Source organism: Mytilus trossulus, chromosome 13 (genome assembly GCF_036588685.1).
Source record: "Mytilus trossulus isolate FHL-02 chromosome 13, PNRI_Mtr1.1.1.hap1, whole genome shotgun sequence".
Classification (NCBI taxonomy): Eukaryota; Metazoa; Mollusca; class Bivalvia; order Mytilida; family Mytilidae; genus Mytilus; species Mytilus trossulus.
In genome coordinates this window covers 31,785,323-31,803,862 of record NC_086385.1, presented here as the reverse complement: position 1 = coordinate 31,803,862, position 18,540 = coordinate 31,785,323, and the positions used below count along the sequence as shown (strand labels likewise).

The 18,540-nt window shown below is 34.9% G+C and overlaps 1 long non-coding RNA gene across 1 annotated transcript in view; it reads right to left on the bottom strand.

Moving 5' to 3' along the window:
- LOC134695396 (uncharacterized) overlaps positions 1–18,540 on the bottom strand; it is a 50,921-nt gene that overhangs the window by 28,167 nt on the left and 4,214 nt on the right. The window lies entirely within an intron of this gene.

Sequence of the window (18,540 nt, the reverse complement as noted above, 5' to 3'; positions counted from 1 at the left end):
CGGAAGTCGATAAAAATTGCGACTGACTGTGCCAGTCTACTTCACAGTGAAGATTTTGGGAGAACTGTTTTGATTGGACAATCGATTTTGAGCTCTGACGCCCTGTCAAATGGGATGTTGTTAGATCTCCCACGCAGCGACCAAGAATAAAAAAAATAGCGAGTGAGAGATTTAATTTCAATTAGATTGGGACAAATGTAACCACTTTTCAAACATGATAGCTGTCTCGTAATCAAATAAAGTTGTAAATAAACTAAGAGAGACCATCAAAGATCTACAACCTAACCACAACAACAACAGCCGACGAGGTTATTGAACTGACACATATGCCTTTATGAATTGTTTGAAGATCACAACTCTAATTTGTAATATCTAAGGTTTCCCGATAAGCTGGTTTAACAAAAGGTGCATATAAGGATAACAATAAAACAACAGCAAATTTTGTTTCACTCTATAATTACGATTTTGTAAACTATACTGCTTGTAAGAATTTTCTCATTTTTTAGAAGCTAACTTAAATTAGACCAAACGAAAATGAAAGTATGTCGCCCACCTCTCTAGTATGTTTTATTGCAGGATCTTTTTTCTTTTCGAGTGAACCTGATGTTAGTCAAGCAAGAAACAAACGTTATACGCACTGAAATTGGTAAATTAAGGTTATTATTTTGCAATTGATGATAACCGAGTTCGGAAAAATAAAGACTGGGTAAACTGTTTCGTAGATATACAAATTAACTTGATTTCCGTATTTTAAAATATACCCTTTATTTTTGCTGTTAATCATGTTTGCTTTGCATCATATATAAGAACATGAATTTACAAGTCAGGAATTTGACAGATGCCCAAAATCAGACGTACTCTCAACTCACAACAACTTAATACATTATCAGAAAAATTGCGCAATCGTATTGAGGAGCACTGCATTTATTTAAAACAAAATTGTAATAGTCATTAGAGGATTCAGAGTACAGTAATGGGCATTTAATCAAAATACGACCAACGGTTATCATTTCCTGACTGTAATTCGCCTTTTCAAAATCTAAATATTCATAGATAATTGCATTGTTCGTACCCCAAAATGAAAATAACGTCATGTCATTGGTGGAATTTCCATTGTATGACATTTTTATTCAAATACGACGTGTTGGTGTGCACTTTTGAAAATATTACCCAGGATGCATTAGATTCTAAAACGGTGATTGTAATACATGCGAAGCACTCCTTTTTAGAAAGGTTAAACTTGTACGCCTCATGTTAACATAGTCCGAGATTACTCTGACGTCCAACGGCTGTTTTGCCAGACAAGCTGGGGCCGTGGGACGTCAGAGGTTGTCCCATATGAAAAAGTGGATATTTGCCCACCCAAAATAGATGCGCTGCTTCGTCGCTTCTGCTGCAGACTTACGGCCTTGGAATTATATAAATCGGGCATCAATCTGTTAATTTTTCATTTATCTGTTCATTTATGTAAGTTTCACAGAGACCGATCGATTTCTGCATTTTGCCTTTTATTTTCAAAGATTATCCTGTGACCACGAGAAAAACAGTGATGATTTATGCAAATGACCATAATGTAACACCTCGTTCATTTACAATGCAAGTTATCAAATGTCCGAAAGCTTCCGATTGTTCTCGTGGTCGGAACTAAATGTTTAATACCAATCTCCTGTAAAGGAGGTGAAAAATTGTGGTTGGCTACTAAATGTTCAACATCGATCTCTTACAAAGGAGATGAAAAAATATAAATATTTGCATATTTGAGTCTCGAGGCCACGAACTCTCTCGTAACTTGACGTCTATTTGAAAGTAAAAGTCAAAATGCAGAAATGGATGGGTCTCTGTGAAAACTGTTAAAATATGAAAAAATAAAGGTTGGCAGGTAGGTGAAACTTACATTGAAATGAAAAGATAAATGAAAAATGAACAGATTGATGCCCGATTTGAATAATTCCAAGGCCGTCAGTCGGCACCAGAAGCGACGAAGCAGCGCATCTATTTTGGGTGGGCAAATATCCACTTTTTGATATGGGACGAGCTCTGACGTCCCACGGCCCCAGCTTGTCTGGAAAAACAGCCGTTGGACGTCAGAGTAATCTCGAACTCTTGTTAACATTGATCTTCATTCGACAAATTGCAAGTCCATAAAGGTGTCACTGTCTTTTGTATTTCAAATTCGATAGGTAATCCTGGTATTATCTACATATAACTTGAGTACAACTCTTTGCATTTTGGTTAGAAAAACATGTGTTATCATTCACGACATGATTGCTGTCCCTTATGAAACTGAATTGTTTGCCGCAAACTTGCAGCAGACTTGCTGCAAGCTTGCGGCAAACAAAAAGTTTGCAGGAACACAGAAAAAATTGTTTGCAGATGTTTGCCGCTAGCTGCAAACTTCCGGCAAACATTGCTGCAAGCTTGCGGCAAGTTTGCAGAAACATCAATGTTTGCCAAAAGATTGCCAGAAAGTTTAAAATAAGAAAGAATGTTTGCCGCAAGATTGCAGAAAACTTTGACCATTCAATATGTTTGCCGCAAGATTGCAGAAAACTTTGACCATTCTATATGTTTGCCAGAACATTGCAGGAATTACACAATATTGACTGGGCATGCCTAGTTGGCACTTCCTGGATGCTAACAATTTGAAATTGTGGCTAGGTCATGTTGGTTATGTTTGGAAATGCATTTCACAAATAAGAGATCAAGAAGGCATTTTGGTTCAATAATATGGGATAATCAGTATGTAACTGTGTAAGTACAAATGATTCATGGAACTGCATGTTTTGATAAAATAATTAATGTTATCATCATACATAATTAAGTAAGCAACTATATATACATGTATGTGTGATTGAAAAACTTACTTTAAGCTATTATATGTTGGAATTTGTTACTGATGTACTGCACCATCATGATCATGTTTATTAAGGTTAAGTTAAATTCTGTAATGCAATTATACCTAGCTTTATACTCAATACATATTGAGATTTTACCTTTTTCAGTTTTTAATACAGGTATATCATGTCCCTTTTTCAAAACTCAAATGCATGTATGTATTTCCTCACATCTCATGAGTTTGCAAGAATTCTTTCAATGACTGTTTCTATAAGGACAGGAATTGACTTTTTTTAAATGTTACTGTGTAATTTGAAAGAGAATAAATTGAATGTGTCTACACACATGACATTGGTATATGTGTAGTTCCTGCAAGTTTGCCGCAAGTTTGCCACAACAATTTGCCGCAAGCTTGCAGCAAACAATTGCCGCAAGCTTGCGGCAAATCTAATTTGCATAATTGTGTTTGCCGCAAGCTTGCCGCAAACTTCATTTGCATGGTAAAATGGTTGCGGCAAGTTTGCAGCAAACGTTTGCTGCAAGCTTGCAGCAATGTTTGCTGCAAACTTGCGGCAAATGTTTGCCGCAGGGCTTATTTTTCGGTAAGGGGTCCTTTGTTTAGCAGATATAAATAGCTTTCACTTCCGCGGCGCACCTTCTTCTTCTTATTTCGTAATTCCCTCCTGTTAAGGAGCACTTGGATGAGACCGATAAATAATAACAGTATCTGTAATTTAAAACACAATAAATCCTCTGTAAAATATGAGTGAACAATATCCTCCACCATAATATCCAGTCGTAAGTTTATATATACAATGTAAGCATTAATATAGGGACTTTAAAAGTTATGTATAAATGTTAAAATGGCAAGAGTGTTGCATGCTATTGGTTGCAAAAATTCCATATTTTTCATTTAATTGCAATATTTTTTTTTATCTAATTGGTATATTTATTCATTTAAACATGTTAAATGTAATAATGTATTATTCGAATGATATAAATTTTTCATTTATATGCAATACATTTTGTTCATATGGTATAATTTTTCGTTCAAATGCAATATTTTTTATTTTATTGTTACATTTCTTCATTCAAATGCAATATTTTTTTATTTGAATGGTATATTTTTCATTTAAATGCAATTTTGTTTAATCTAAATGCATTTTTTTTTCTTCATTTTAATGCAAAATTTTATTCAAATTGTATAATTTGTCATTCATATGCAATATTTGTCATTCAATTGGTAAATTTCTTCATTTAAATGCAATTTTTTTTATTATATTTTTCATTTAAATGCAATATTTTTTTTTGATTGAATCATATATTTTTCAATTATTTTTTTTCGTCTAAATGCAATACTTTTTATTCAAATGGTGTAATTTGTCATTCAAATGCAATATGTTTTACTTAATTGGTATATTTCATAATTTAATTGCAATATTTTTCTATTTGAATTGTATATTTTTTCATTTATATGCAATATTTTTTATTCAATTGGTAAATCTTTTCATTTGAATGTTATATTTTTTATTCAATGGTAAAGGATTTGTTTTATTTATATGCAATAATTGCATGATGGGAAATTTGTTGACGACATCATGTCAAATTTGCAACAACGTTTGTGATTGGTTGGTATTTGTTTTGATTTTTTCCTTTTTTTTCCTAAACATGAGTGACTAAGAATTAAAAACACGTCAGAATAATCAATATCGCCCCTCTAACTAAATCTTGCGTTCGTTCAACTTCGTGCACAGACAGTTCAAAATCTTCCGTTCCTAACTATTATTTCTATATAAAATTTCGATAGTCAAAACGTTTGGACCACCACTTTTCAAAAACTTTTATTGTATGCACGTATATCGTTTTTTTAAATAGATTAGACATCGTTGGTTTTCCCGTTTGAATGTTTTTACGCTAGTTATTCTTTGTGTGCAATTTATAGCTTACTGTTCGGTATGAGCCAATGATCTGTGTTGAAGACCGGACATTGACAAATACGGTTTATATTTACAAATTATGACTTGGATGGAGCGTTGTCTTATTGACACTCATACAACATCTTCTTATATTTATAAACAACATAACCTAAACGTTTCTCATAATGTTTTCTTTTGTAAAAACTATTTGCCGCGCGTTGTGTACTGATTAATACTGAATGCGAGAACAAGATTTAGTTCAGTACTAGTCGTTTTAAGCTTTGAGCAAATTTCTAGTAATTGCAAATACTCTATTGTCGGTGTACATGTTTTGTTTCTGTTGTCTGAATGTTAGTTTTTTATGTGTCTCGTACCGATCTTTTGGTTTAATCTAATTGCAACTGATTAGTGCAGGTTTGTTCTTTAATTTTACTGTTATACCACTGTCCAAGCTTCGCGATGAATTGGGTGCTCACAAACATGTTGCTGTATTGTTACACCAGTGTCCCAGGTTAGGGGGGATTGGGATCTCGCTAATATGTGTAACCCAGCCAAATTATTTTTGTATGTGTTTGTCCAAAACCAGGAGCTGGTTATTCAATTGTTGCTGTTTGTTACTTTGTTTCGTTCATTACTTTGCACATTAATTCGGCCGTTAGTTTCTTGTTTGAAATGTTTTACATTAAAATTTTGTGATTTCGGGACCTTTTATAGCTGACTATACGGTGTAGGTTTTGCTAATTGTCAAAAGCCGTACGGTGATTTATAGCTGTTGATTTCTGTGTAATTTGGTCTCTTGAGGAGAGTTGTCTCATTTGCAATCATACCACATCTTCGTTTAACATCAACCTTGCCATATTCTTTACTTGCCTGTCCCAGTTTAGGAGCCTGTAATTTAGTGGTTGCTTGTAAATTGTTTTGTTAAGTATACTATAATGAGGTCGTTAGTTTTTTCGTTTGAATTGCTCACTTTTCATGTCGGCTCTGTAAACGACTTTACAGTATCAGGGTTTTGTCATTTTGTAAGACCTTATTATTGTCTATAATTGCGCACATCACTTCTTATTTCACCTCCGGTGAATATTGCCTTATAAGCAATCATATCTCATCTCTTCGTTTTAATATTACTTGAAACATGTGTCACTAGGCGTTACACACTAGCAACAAACAATCGATCAATTTAAACTTGTGTTAAATATTAAGTGGAAAACCATTTACAATTTATTTATGTGTTGGGGTGGGTGACAGAAGGAGTTCATATATGAATATGGTTGTTTGGTAATAGCTGATAAATAGCCATGATTAGCGACAGATAAACATGAATAATAATGCCCTCTCTTCTCTTCTCCATCCTTCATCTATGAATTAAGACCACCACGGAATAGCCCAATAGTGTTACAAACCAATCAATACAAATTCCTTCCCTATAATAGCAAGTAATCGTCCCTTAATCGTTATTGTTCGACGCTCTAGTTTTTATATGTAACCAGCTTATTGTCCTACAAAGGCGGTCATTCCATAAAAACGTGTATAACACAGCTCACATTCTAATATATCTGCATTCATAAATTCATTTATATCATTTAGGCTAAACGACGCTATATCTTTGGTTTGTGCCTCTGCCATCTAAAAACGATAAAAAAAAGAGATTGAAGAGAGCCCGAAGATCTTCGCAATACAAAAAAAAAGAAATTGACTCTTTCTGGCTCACTACTGAAAAACAAAAAAAAAAAGAAACGCGCACCATTAATATGTTTTTAAAAAGCCTTGTCCCTTCCCTTTTTTCCAAAATGGCATTGTTAAATATATATACTATAGTATACACATAATATAATCATCATTAAAGTGCAAATGTATTTTGATGAGACCTACTTTATTACATGATCTGGGACTAATGACAACCATTTATAAGTCCAAGCATACAGTAAATTATTATAATATAAATATGTTTTTTTAAATTGAGAATAGAAATGGGAGATGTGTCAAAGAGACAACAACCTAACCATAGAGCAGACAAGAGCCGAAGGCCATCAATGGGTATTCAATGCAGCGAGAAACGCCCGCACCCGGAGGCGTCCTTCAGCTGGCTCCTAAACAAATATGTATACTAGTTCAGTAATAATGGATGTCATACTCAACCTCAAATTCTACACAAAAAAACTGAAATTAAAAATGATGCAAGATTAACAAAGGCCAGAGGCTCATGATTTTGGGCAGGCGCAAAAGTGCGGAGTAAACATGTTTTTTAGTCAGAGTCATCAATTATCAGGACAGGAATTGGGTTTACAAAGAAAGAATAATGTGCAAAAAGTAGATAAGGGGCGGGACCAATCTTATAGATAATATGATAAAGAAATGATGAAATATAAGAATATGTTGATTGTGTTTTGGTTGTCTTATGTCCAGTGGAAAATATTTCAGGCATGTTTAGGACAACTATAAAATTGAGAATGGAAATGGGGCATGTGTCAAAGAGACAACAACCCGACCAAATAAAAAAACAACAGATGAAGGTCACCAACAGGTCTTCAATGTAGCGAGAAATTCCCGCACCCGGAGGCGTCCTTCAGCTGGCCCCTTAACAAATATATACTAGTTCAGTGATAATGAACGCCATACTAATTTCCAAATTGAACACAAGAAACTAAAATTAAAATAATACAAGACAAACAAAGGCCAGAGGCTCCTGACTTGGGACAGGCGCAAAAATGCGGCGGGGTTAAACAAGTTTGAGATATCTCAACCCTCCCCCTATACCTCTAACCAATGTAGAAAAGTAAACGCATGACAATACGCACATTAAAATTCAATTCAAGAGAAGTTCGAGTCTGATGTCAGAAGATGTAACCATCAAAGGATACAGAATAGAGTGAAATGGTACAAACTAACAGATATAGAATTATAGAAACCTTCTTTGATCTGAACCCATTCCCCCTATCCTCACACACACCATAACCATTACTGCCAATGCTCGCACAAATCGTCTGTATACAAATATCTAAATCTGAACCTCATCCCCCTAGACAGAGAGGTTTTTGATCCGCCCCTTTTCAATGTATCTTACATCGATATAGGAAGATGTGGTGTGAGTCCCTATGAGACAACTCTCCATCCAAATAACAATTTGTAAAAGTAAACCATTATAGGTCAATGTACGGCCTTCAACACGGAACAAAAAGCTATAAACTAAAAGGGCCCCAAAATAACTTGTGTAAAACCATTCAAACGGGAAAAAAACGGTATAATCTATATCAAAAACGAAAAACGAGAAAAACGTATAAAGTACATAAACAAACTATGTCTTATTACATACATTTTATAAGGGTCTAGATAATAGCTTAACGTACAACCCTACAATTTGTTGGATACAAATCTTATTATATTATATACTGTGTCACAAAATAAAGTTACTTGTATACCCCTCTTCCTTTCCAAAAGAGGTATTGAATAGTAAATCATCATTTAAAAGTCCTGAAAAAAAATATGTTTTGAAATATGCATTGCATACTTATTCATGCAAAGACATTTAGAAGTTATTGAATTACTGTTGGGCTTGAAAAAAATTCTTTTTGAGGATTCCGAGATGGGAATAGTAAAAAAACGCTCAGCAACGAATCCTAAATGTAAAATGCTATGCGGCATAAGACATGAAAGCATCACAGCTCAGGTCTGTTCTTATTGGTCTCTGTTTCTGCCGTTATAGTTGTACATGTAGCAAAAAGAAGGGGCTTAGTCCAAATAATTATAACGACCTGGGGGGCTTTTTTATATTTTCCTTCCTCCAATGTCTCTGAGGATCACGGAAAGTGAAAAATGGTAAAGCATCAGAGGATTGATCTGCGTCATGATTAAATGTATCTGGACGTAAAGGGGGGAAGCTATGTTATTCATCGGAGACCTGTTTGCCATGTGCACTCATGTATCTGTTTCTATCCATGGACAGGTTGCGTGTCCAATAATAATTAGTACATGTCACTCGCATATCGAAGACTGTATAGGCACCAATAATATATATATTTTTTTAAATATTTGATATAATTATAGAAGTCTCAAATTACTGACTCACGATATTGGTCTTTCATGAAATGAAAATGTATGTGTGATCGAAATATGCATACCCATCTTTTGTCTTTATAGTGCTCGTCTCTTCCTCTTTGTGCAAGTTTGAAAAGTTACTTCCGATTAGTACAAAAAAACTATCAATATATTTTTCAAGATTTTTTAATCAATGTGTTATTATTTATTTAAAAGTCTAATATACATTACACTTCATATTTAAATAGGTAGATGATCACTCTCGGTATGGTTCAACAGCTAAATCTGAAAAAGTGTCAAGCAAAAGCAAAATTAGACAACTCGGTTATATAAATCAATTTGTCTTTAAGATATAAAAACTTATTGTTTATCTTTCGGCTAATCACCCATTCTCACAGTTATTTTGTGTTTATTAACCAGTGTTCATTGGATTTTGAAGATATTGATAGATTTACCATAGTCGTTTAAGACTAACAGTTCTCTTGTTTCATTGTTGTAAGATATACCTAACGGTATATAGATGCCATCGTCTGCTGACAAGACAATGTCATGTTTCTGTCCATCATTAGATATTCTATGTATGTTGTTTGATAAACTTCTTGTTACATACACATCACCACGGTCATCTACAGCTATACCAGCAACCCTTCTCAGGTCAGGACTGTTGTATATATCACGTTCTTTTCCATCTGATGTAACGACGTATACTTTACTACTTCTACCGTCAGTACAATACACATCACCATCCTGATTGGCACAGATTTGATAAGCATCAAACGTTGTTTTTATTACTTTAAAAACTTTACCATTGATATCCACAATGGTTAGAGTGTAAGGTTTATTTTTTACCCATATCTTTTCATTTACACTGGTGATTCCATAACAGTTTCCTTCAACTTTAATTGTCCTTCCAGGCTTCAATGTTGTAAGATCTATGATCTGGATACCTGCATCACCACCAGATACTACAGCATGGGTTTTGTCATATAAGCTGATATTGTGTGGTGTATAATCCAATTTAATCACGTTGGAGTCCGATCCATCAGGTTTACAAACAAAAAGTATGTATTGACAGAGAAGTAACCTATCATCAGGAATAAAGCATCCACTTAAGATACGTACTCCATCACCTAATTTCGTGGTCGGGAATGAATGTGTCAGTGATAACTTTCTTTTGTCTTTCACTATAAATTGACCTTGTTGTTCGATATCTAGTACAGGCATTTGGACTTGGACATTTTCGACCGTTATTGTACCTAAGTCTGGGACTAGTTTCTTAATGTTCGACTCATATTCTGTCGGATGATATTTAAGTATCGGAACAGTAGCTGTTTGGATTTCTCTGATTTCTAATTCTTTCTGGTAAGCTTTTGCATCTAGAAATTTGACCACCTGGAATAAAAGAACTTCTGATGTATGTTGCTTCAGTGAATGTAGATCACTTTTCCATGTAGACAGCAAGTCTGCACTGGATTGTATGCTATCTTTATTTCGAGACACACTCTCAGTACAATTTTCATACTTAGAATCAATATCTTTATGCATCTCTGCTTCTAACGTATCTAAATGAGCAATGACTTTCTGTTTGATTTCAGACACCCTTGTCTTTATTTTGGTACGACTCTTTTCCAAATCTACAAGTGTTTTCTCACTTTGACTCCGTCTGTTCTCTGTAACTTGACAAAGGTTTGAAATCCTTCTCTCTAGATCAGAAATAGCGGTACCATCTTTCACGCCTCTAGCAGCTTTTTCAATTGAAATGATAGACTTGCAATTTTGATGTGATATCGGAACACATGACACGCAGACTATCTTGTCATGTTGACAGCAGTACAGTGCAATCTTTTGATCTGGATGATTGTCGCAGTTTTTGGACAATGTAAGAAGTAACGAACTGAGTTGTTGTATCTCTTTTATTGGTACTATCTTGTGAGGCGGGGACATCCTTTCGTGAACTCTAGAACACGTCTTGCATACAAGTTCACTGCAGTCACTGCACCAAGATACAGCTGTAATGTCTTCATCACTACGCTGACAACCAGCACAGAATTTACTGTCCGCCATTCTGTAAGAATAAAAAAGACATAGCGTCTGCAGATAAGATATTCACTAAAAGAATGAAAAGTGTTGCGGCCTTCTTTGACCTCATATGGTCTGTAAAATATAAAGTTTAACATAGATAGTATTTTATCTTATTGCATTTTTCAGAAGAAAAGATATAAAAACATTTTTATCCTTTTAAAGCGAGAGTGATCACTCTGACCTGTCCCAACTACTTATCAGATAATAGCTGAATAACTGCAAGTTTTCAATAAAAAAAACAAGAAATCAAGAATGAGGTCAAAAAATAAATGTTACACAATTACAGTACATCAAGTTCTCCATATTATATAAGACAACATGATAGTTTGTGAGACTACAAAATATATTTCACATTATTAAGAGTGTAAAGAATTTCTAGGAATAAATCTTTTGAAAAAATAAAATATCAGTTGGAATAAATAGACGAGTAAAAAGGTAAAGAACATAGTACGGAAATATAATACTGTTATCTTAATATCGTAAGAAAACATCAAAAAGTGAAAATCATGCACTCTTATAACAATTAAAACAAATGGGACTAGGGAGGGGATTCCGTGCATTAGCGTCTTTGGTCAAGACAAATGTCTAAAACATTGTCACACATAATATCGATTCGTATTTATCAGAGATTAACACTGTCACTTTTGATGTGAAGTAACTACATGTATAAGCAAATTCAAGGGAAAAATTGGTATATGAACACAGCTTTAGTGTTTGCGTGTTCATTATAATGTCCCCATATCTTTTCATTATAACGCAGAAACGAATAACGTCTTTCTTGAAAATGTCAGTATACTACAAATGAAGGGCGAAAGATACCGTGCAGAGGAAAAAGTAAAATCACAAAAATACTGAACACAGAGGAAAATCAATTTGTAAAGTCCATTATCACATGGCAAAATCAAAAAAACAAAACGCATCAAAAACGAATGGACAAGAACTGTCATATTCCTGACTTGGTACAGGCATTTTCAAATGTAGAAAATGGTGGATTAAACCTGGTTCTATAGCGCTAACCCTCTCACTTTAATAACAGTCTCATCAAATTCCGCTACATTTAAATGATGCGTTAAATAAACAGTCACAATTAATAAAATAGTCAAAATATGGGTACATCAGTCATCATCGTATAACAATTTTAAAAGGAACAATTTAACAGGACACAAAAACATCTACTATCTACGAACACAGGGATTGATTTGAGTGTCTGACGTCAGAAAAATTATATACGTCACATAAATTTGTCGTTCAATGTGCATACAAACAATTTTAAAATTTACATAGGCAATGTAAGCATACAGGGTTAAAAAATCAAAAGTATGTCAGAATAAATTACAGAAATAGACCTAGATTCAAACTAGTCCAAAAGTTATACATAGAATTTATGAGAATCCAAAACTTTTAAAAGGAACAATTTAACAGGACACAAAAACATCTACTATCTACGAACACATGGATTGATTTGAGTGTCTGACGTCAGAAAAATTATATACGTCACATTCAAACTCAAAGATAGCAAATAAACAGACAACGTCGTGGATAAAAAAGAAAATAATCAGACAACGCCGTGGCTAAAAAGAAAGTAAACAAACAACGCCGTGGCTAAAAAGAAAATAAACAAACAACGCCGTGGCTAAAAAGAAAATAAACAAACAACGCCGTGGCTAAAAAGAAAATAAACAAACAACGCCGTGGCTAAATAGAAAATGAACAAACAACGCCGTTGCTAAATAGAAAATAAACAAACAACGCCGTGGCTAAAAAGAAAAAAAAACAAACAACAACGTGGCTAAAAAGAAAATAAACAAACAACGCCGTGGATAAAAAGAAAATAAACAGACAACGCCGTGGCTAAAAAGAAAATAAACAGATAACGCCGTGGCTAAAAAGAAAATAAACAAACAACGCCGTGGCTAAAAAGAAAATAAACAGACAACGCCGTGGCTAAATAGAAAATAAACAAACAACGCCGTGGCTAAAAAGAAAATAAACAAACAACGCCGTGGCTAAAAATAAAATAAACAGACAACGCCGTGGCTAAATAGAAAATAAACACAACGCCGTGGCTAAAAAGAAAATAAACAAACAACGCCGTGGCTAAAAAGAAAACAAACAGACAACGCCGTGGCTAAATAGAAAATAAACAAACAACGCCGTGGCTAAAAAGAAAATAAACAAACAACGCCGTGGCTAAAAAGAAAATAAACAGACAACGCCGTGGCTAAAAAGAAAATAAACACAACGCCGTGGCTAAAAAAAATAGACAACGCCGTGGCTAAAAAGACAATAAATAGACAAGGGCGTGGCTAAAAAAGAAAAAAAAACAGACAACGCCGTGGCTAAAACAGAAAGAAAATCCAGACAATTCAGTATCTCAATTAAAAAAAAAACACCTCAAAATGCCTTTGCATGTAGTTTTCAAATAATCATAACATACATACTTTTTATATGTTATTTTCGAAATTGCGGTTTGTAAGCTACTTTGAACAACCTTGGTGACCGACGTAAACAAACAATTTGTATTGTCATCTTTATCATTAGAAGTTTTACTTTTCTATTATAAATATGATTGTTTGATTTAACTTACCTATCCAGTTTGTTTAAAACAAAAACTTTGTCTTTTGCTTTTATCAATCAAGGTAACTTAAAATTACTTTCGTTTTCAGTGGAAATACCCATTCAATTAAAGGGAGATTATTTAAATGCTCCAAAGGTGATTTGACTGAATCGGTGGTTAAATTTAAATCGCATTTGTATTAATGTTGATAAAAAGAAAAAGATATTTAAAGACCTTGCAGCTAACCAGTTTGTGAGTACAATTAGTTATAGAAAATGGGTCATTACAAATGTTCTGTCGCTTATATAGTTGCCTTAATGGTTACACAACATACCGTTTAGCGGCTTATTTTTGCGTGTTCAGATCTGTGATCATCTGTATATAGGGCGTACATCTACCCGAAACATATGACAAGAAAAGGGAAATATATTATTTTTTGCACCATAATTAAATTGATTGCAAGCTTTGTATATACTAAATTACACATCTTTAATAAACAGTGATTTCATGGGAATGGGAATGGGCAGGGATACATTACCGGTGTCTTAAGAGCGGCGTATAGTGAGAACATCTACCCAAAAGATAAGAAATTAAAGGGAACTCAGTAATCAACAAATCAATCTATGTTTATCTTCGATAGTAGATTATATTCAATTCCTGGATTACTATGCATTAATACATGTACCTGTGTCAGGAAACCAAGTTTTATCTGAAAATCATGTGAATGTCTGAACAATCAAGTCGTTCAGTCATGTTCACTTCGCTTGAAATTATTCCAATACTTATTAGATACTTTTCAGAAAAAAAATACGTATGATGTTGGTTTCTGCAACTAAAATCAAAAGGATACTGAAAGTCTAGGCATAGACTGAACAGTTCTTAACCGACAACAACCAGATTGTCTTAACAAAGATGAATTTACCTCAAATAAATTGAAAGACTAACAATTACTTAAGGATAGACCTTGGGTCATGGCGATAACTCTTTATACCAGTTATGCGTTTGTAAAAATCAAGTTTCGTCAATATCTTTTAAGCATTTCCCTGAAGCAGACGGGAAATTCTATATAACTTTGCATTAGAATGTTATATTATGAACCTTGCTTTGTGCTAGTATGCTAGTTTGCACTAAACCTAAAGACATTTCTCTTAACACGTTTTTGTATCTTGGACTAATTTAACGCTTGATTTGACCTGGCTTTTGGGAATTTATAACCTATAAAAAAAATGTCAAAAACTGTATTAAAATCTATTGTTTGACCTGTCTAGGAATTGAACATATAACCTATTAACCTTCTTGCGGCACACAACTAGGAGACTATTCAGACGGAATGTACAATCAAAATGTCTTGTGGCACAAAACTAGGAGACTATCCGGACAGATTGTACCATCACATTTTCTTGCGGCACACAACTAGGAGACTATCCGGATATATGTACAATCAAAACTTCTTGCGGCATACAACTCGTAGACTATCCGGACAGAATGTTCAATCAAAACTTTTGTTTTGTGCCCTTTATAGCTTTTTGTTCGGTTGGAGCCAATGCTTCGTTTTGAGGCCATACTTTGATCTATGGTGGTTTACTTTTACAAATTGTGAACTGTGTGGAGATTGTCTCAATGACACTCATCCCACATTTTCGTATGACGCTCATATTAAAAAAAGTTAAAAAGGCCTTGTTACAATTTGAAAAATGTAAACCATTATATCTGTTCGGCATCTATTCACATGTTGGTTTTCTTTTATTGTTTATATTGTATTTCATAGAATTTATTTTAATCTAAATACTATTAAAGTATTCAATTGTTTTATTTACTCTTACTCCTTCACTTACTCACTCTCAAACATTTGTTTGACCGTTCACCCGCTCATCCATCTAATTCTCTCACTTGTCTTTTCGCTCATTCTACCACTTACTTTTATCCCCGTTCTCTAGCTTGTTCATACACACAGCTTCTCGCTCACTCATCGCTTGGTCATCCACTAACAACTCACGTTTTCTCTCGCTGACTCATGAAGATACTCTTCACTCATAATTCTCTAACTGTTCCATTTACTCAATATGTTGCCACATATCAACTTAACCCCTGTCATTTCCTTGGTCTCTGTCTCATCTACTCACTTCAATGTTTCGCTTGCCCATTTATTCACGCATTCCGTTTCACTCATCCATAACACTCTATCGTTCACCTACTCTTGCGTAGCCTCTCACTCTCATCCTTTAACCCACTAAACATTCAATCCACTAACTAATTGTTTCACCCGCTCTTTCACTTATCTACCCGGTTTCTGACCCAGTCTTCCACCTTGACACTCAGGCATCCATTCACTCACACTCGCTAATTCTCCTACTCTAACACTCAGCATCGCCTTCACTCCCCTTCAGTTTCTAAATCTCACATCCTCACTCTCTCTCATCCACGCGCTCTCTCTCGTCCACTCGCTTCACTCAATCCGCCCTTTTCGACTCTCCCTTTCGCTCTCTACCAATCTCGCACTCTTGCCCACAATCACTCTCTCCCATTCTCGCTCAATCTCACCCCAACTCTCAATCTCTCCCCTACCACTCTCTCCCTCTCCCACTCTCGCTACCTCGCTTTCACACTCTAGCTACCTCGATCTTCCACTCTCGCTCTTCCACTCTCCTACTTCCGCTTTATTCTACTATGTCGCTCTGTTCTACTCTCCGCTCTGCTCTACTCTTTGCTCTGTTCTACTTTCGCTCTTTCCCACTCTCTCTATCGCTCTGTTCTTCTCTTCGCTCTGTTGTACTCTCGCTCACTCTCTCTTGCTTACCTACACTCGCTCTGTTCCACTCTGTCCAACTCTCTCCTTATCTCGCATTTTTCTACTCTCGCTCTTTTCTACTCTCGCTCTGTTCTACTCCCGCTCTGTTCTACTGTCGCTCTGTTCTACTTTCGCTCTTTTCTACTCTCGCTCTGTTCTACTCCCGCTCTGTTCTACTGTTGCTCTGTTCTACTCTCGATCTGTTCTACTCCCGCTCTGTTCTACTGTCGCTCTGTTCTACTCTTCGCTCTGTTCTACTCTTGGTCTTTCCCACTCTCTCAATCGCTCTGTTCTACTCTCGCTCTCTATCTCTCTCTCTTGCTGCCTACCTACTCTTGCTTACCCACTCTTGCTTACCTACTCTTTGTTTCACTCCTTAGAAACTGATGCAGGCTTGATATGTTCCTGTGCAATTTGCAGCCGAGCAGGAGATACATCATAGCGGTGTCTGGAACAGGCAGTGCTTATGTTCTGCTCCGTTAAGACTATGAATGAACAAGTCCATCTTTTCAGGAGAACATCATTGCCGACCAATATCCGACAAAGATCGGCACCCTCACCTTCAGTTAGACTTCATTATTAGAGGAGTAAATCATTAGATTTGACGTGACACATTTTATTTCAATAAAAATTATGTTTGCTGTGGTATTTTTCCAATTTATTACTTGCAGTTTAATCTTCATAAAGGAATTGTATGTTATTTTGCTATCATTTGCAAAATGGTTGTTTAACAGTCTATTCACTTTTTTAGTGTAATTGGCTTAAGATGTTTCAATTGTTTACTAATGGAGAAAATTACATCTAGACATATTAAGGGGTGATAACTATAATTGATTGTTTTTAAATTCAAAAGAATTGAGAACGTGTTACGTGTAATCAACACCTCCTTTCGTGTTCGAACTGGTTTCTTGATAGAAATTAGTTAAAAACCATCCACTGTCCTGACAGCGAATCGGTATTACATATTGAGAATTCCGATTGTACTTAGCATTGTTAGATTCTTGTTTTAACTCTCGAAAGGTATGTCATTTTGGTATAGCCTTATGAATCCTGACCATTAACTTGTCATTTTGAGGAGTATCATCAATTTACCTAGAGTTCCCAACCGTTCCCAGCCTGTCAAATGCATCCTGGCTTTTTTTTTTTTTTTTTTTTTTGGTACGTTTAGCAACCAACAATCAATCAATCAATTATTGTTTTGTTTTTTCGGAGGGGGGTGTAGAGTTTGTGTTGCTCAATCTGTAATGTCCCATGTAGTGTGTAGTGTTTTGTGTTTATAAATTATCCGTCTCCTCGTCTTTTATTGTTTGTCCATTGAGAAGTCTGTCTTTCTTTAACATATAGTATTTCATTCGCACTATGGTATCCCCCCTCTTTTATTATTTCTGTTCTTCTGGTATCAAAAAGAGAATTTCACGAAAGAGAAAGGCGAACGTGACCAAACGGGAAATGAAAAACTCACAAGTCAAAGACAACGGACAACGCCAATCCAAAATACGGAATATGACAAAAGACAAACAACATTTTACTTAAACACATTTATGTTAGGTAAAACAAATTCAATTTAAGCAATAACATAACTGAATATTGAATAAACACAATGTTAAACACTACCGAACTTTTAAAATATCAAACAGACGCTTCTCGATAATACAGAACTATAAATTAAATAAACGCAGTTTTTGATATAGCAGAACTATAAATTAAACAGACGCAGTGCTCAACATTACAGAACTAGAAATTAAACAGACGCAGTGCTCAACATTACAGAATTATAAATTAATCAGACGCAGTGCTCAACATTACAGAACTATAAATTTAACAGACGCAATGCTCAACCTAAGAGAACTATACATTAAACAGATGCAGTGCTCAACATTACAGAACTATATATTAAACAGACCCAGTGCTCAACATTACAGAACTATAGATTAAACAGACGCAGTTCTCGATATTCCGTTCGTCCGTTCTTTCGTCTGTTCCGCTTCAGATTATAGTTTTGGTTAAAGTTTTGGTTAAAAACCAAAAAACAATTTTGGAGGTACTTTTTTATGAAGTTGAAGTTTAATCAACTTGACACTTGGTACACATGTTCCCTATGATATGATATTTCTACTTTTAATGCGAAATTAGAGATTTTCCCCCATTTACACGGTCAACTGAACATAGAAAATAATAGTGCGTATGGGGCATCCGTGTACTGGGGACACATTCTTGTTTCTAATTGTTGAAGGCCATTCGGTAACTTATACATTACTCTCCGATAAATAGATGAAAGAATAAAAAAAAACATTGGTTTTGAAAAGTCAGCCTTTTGTCTTTATTTT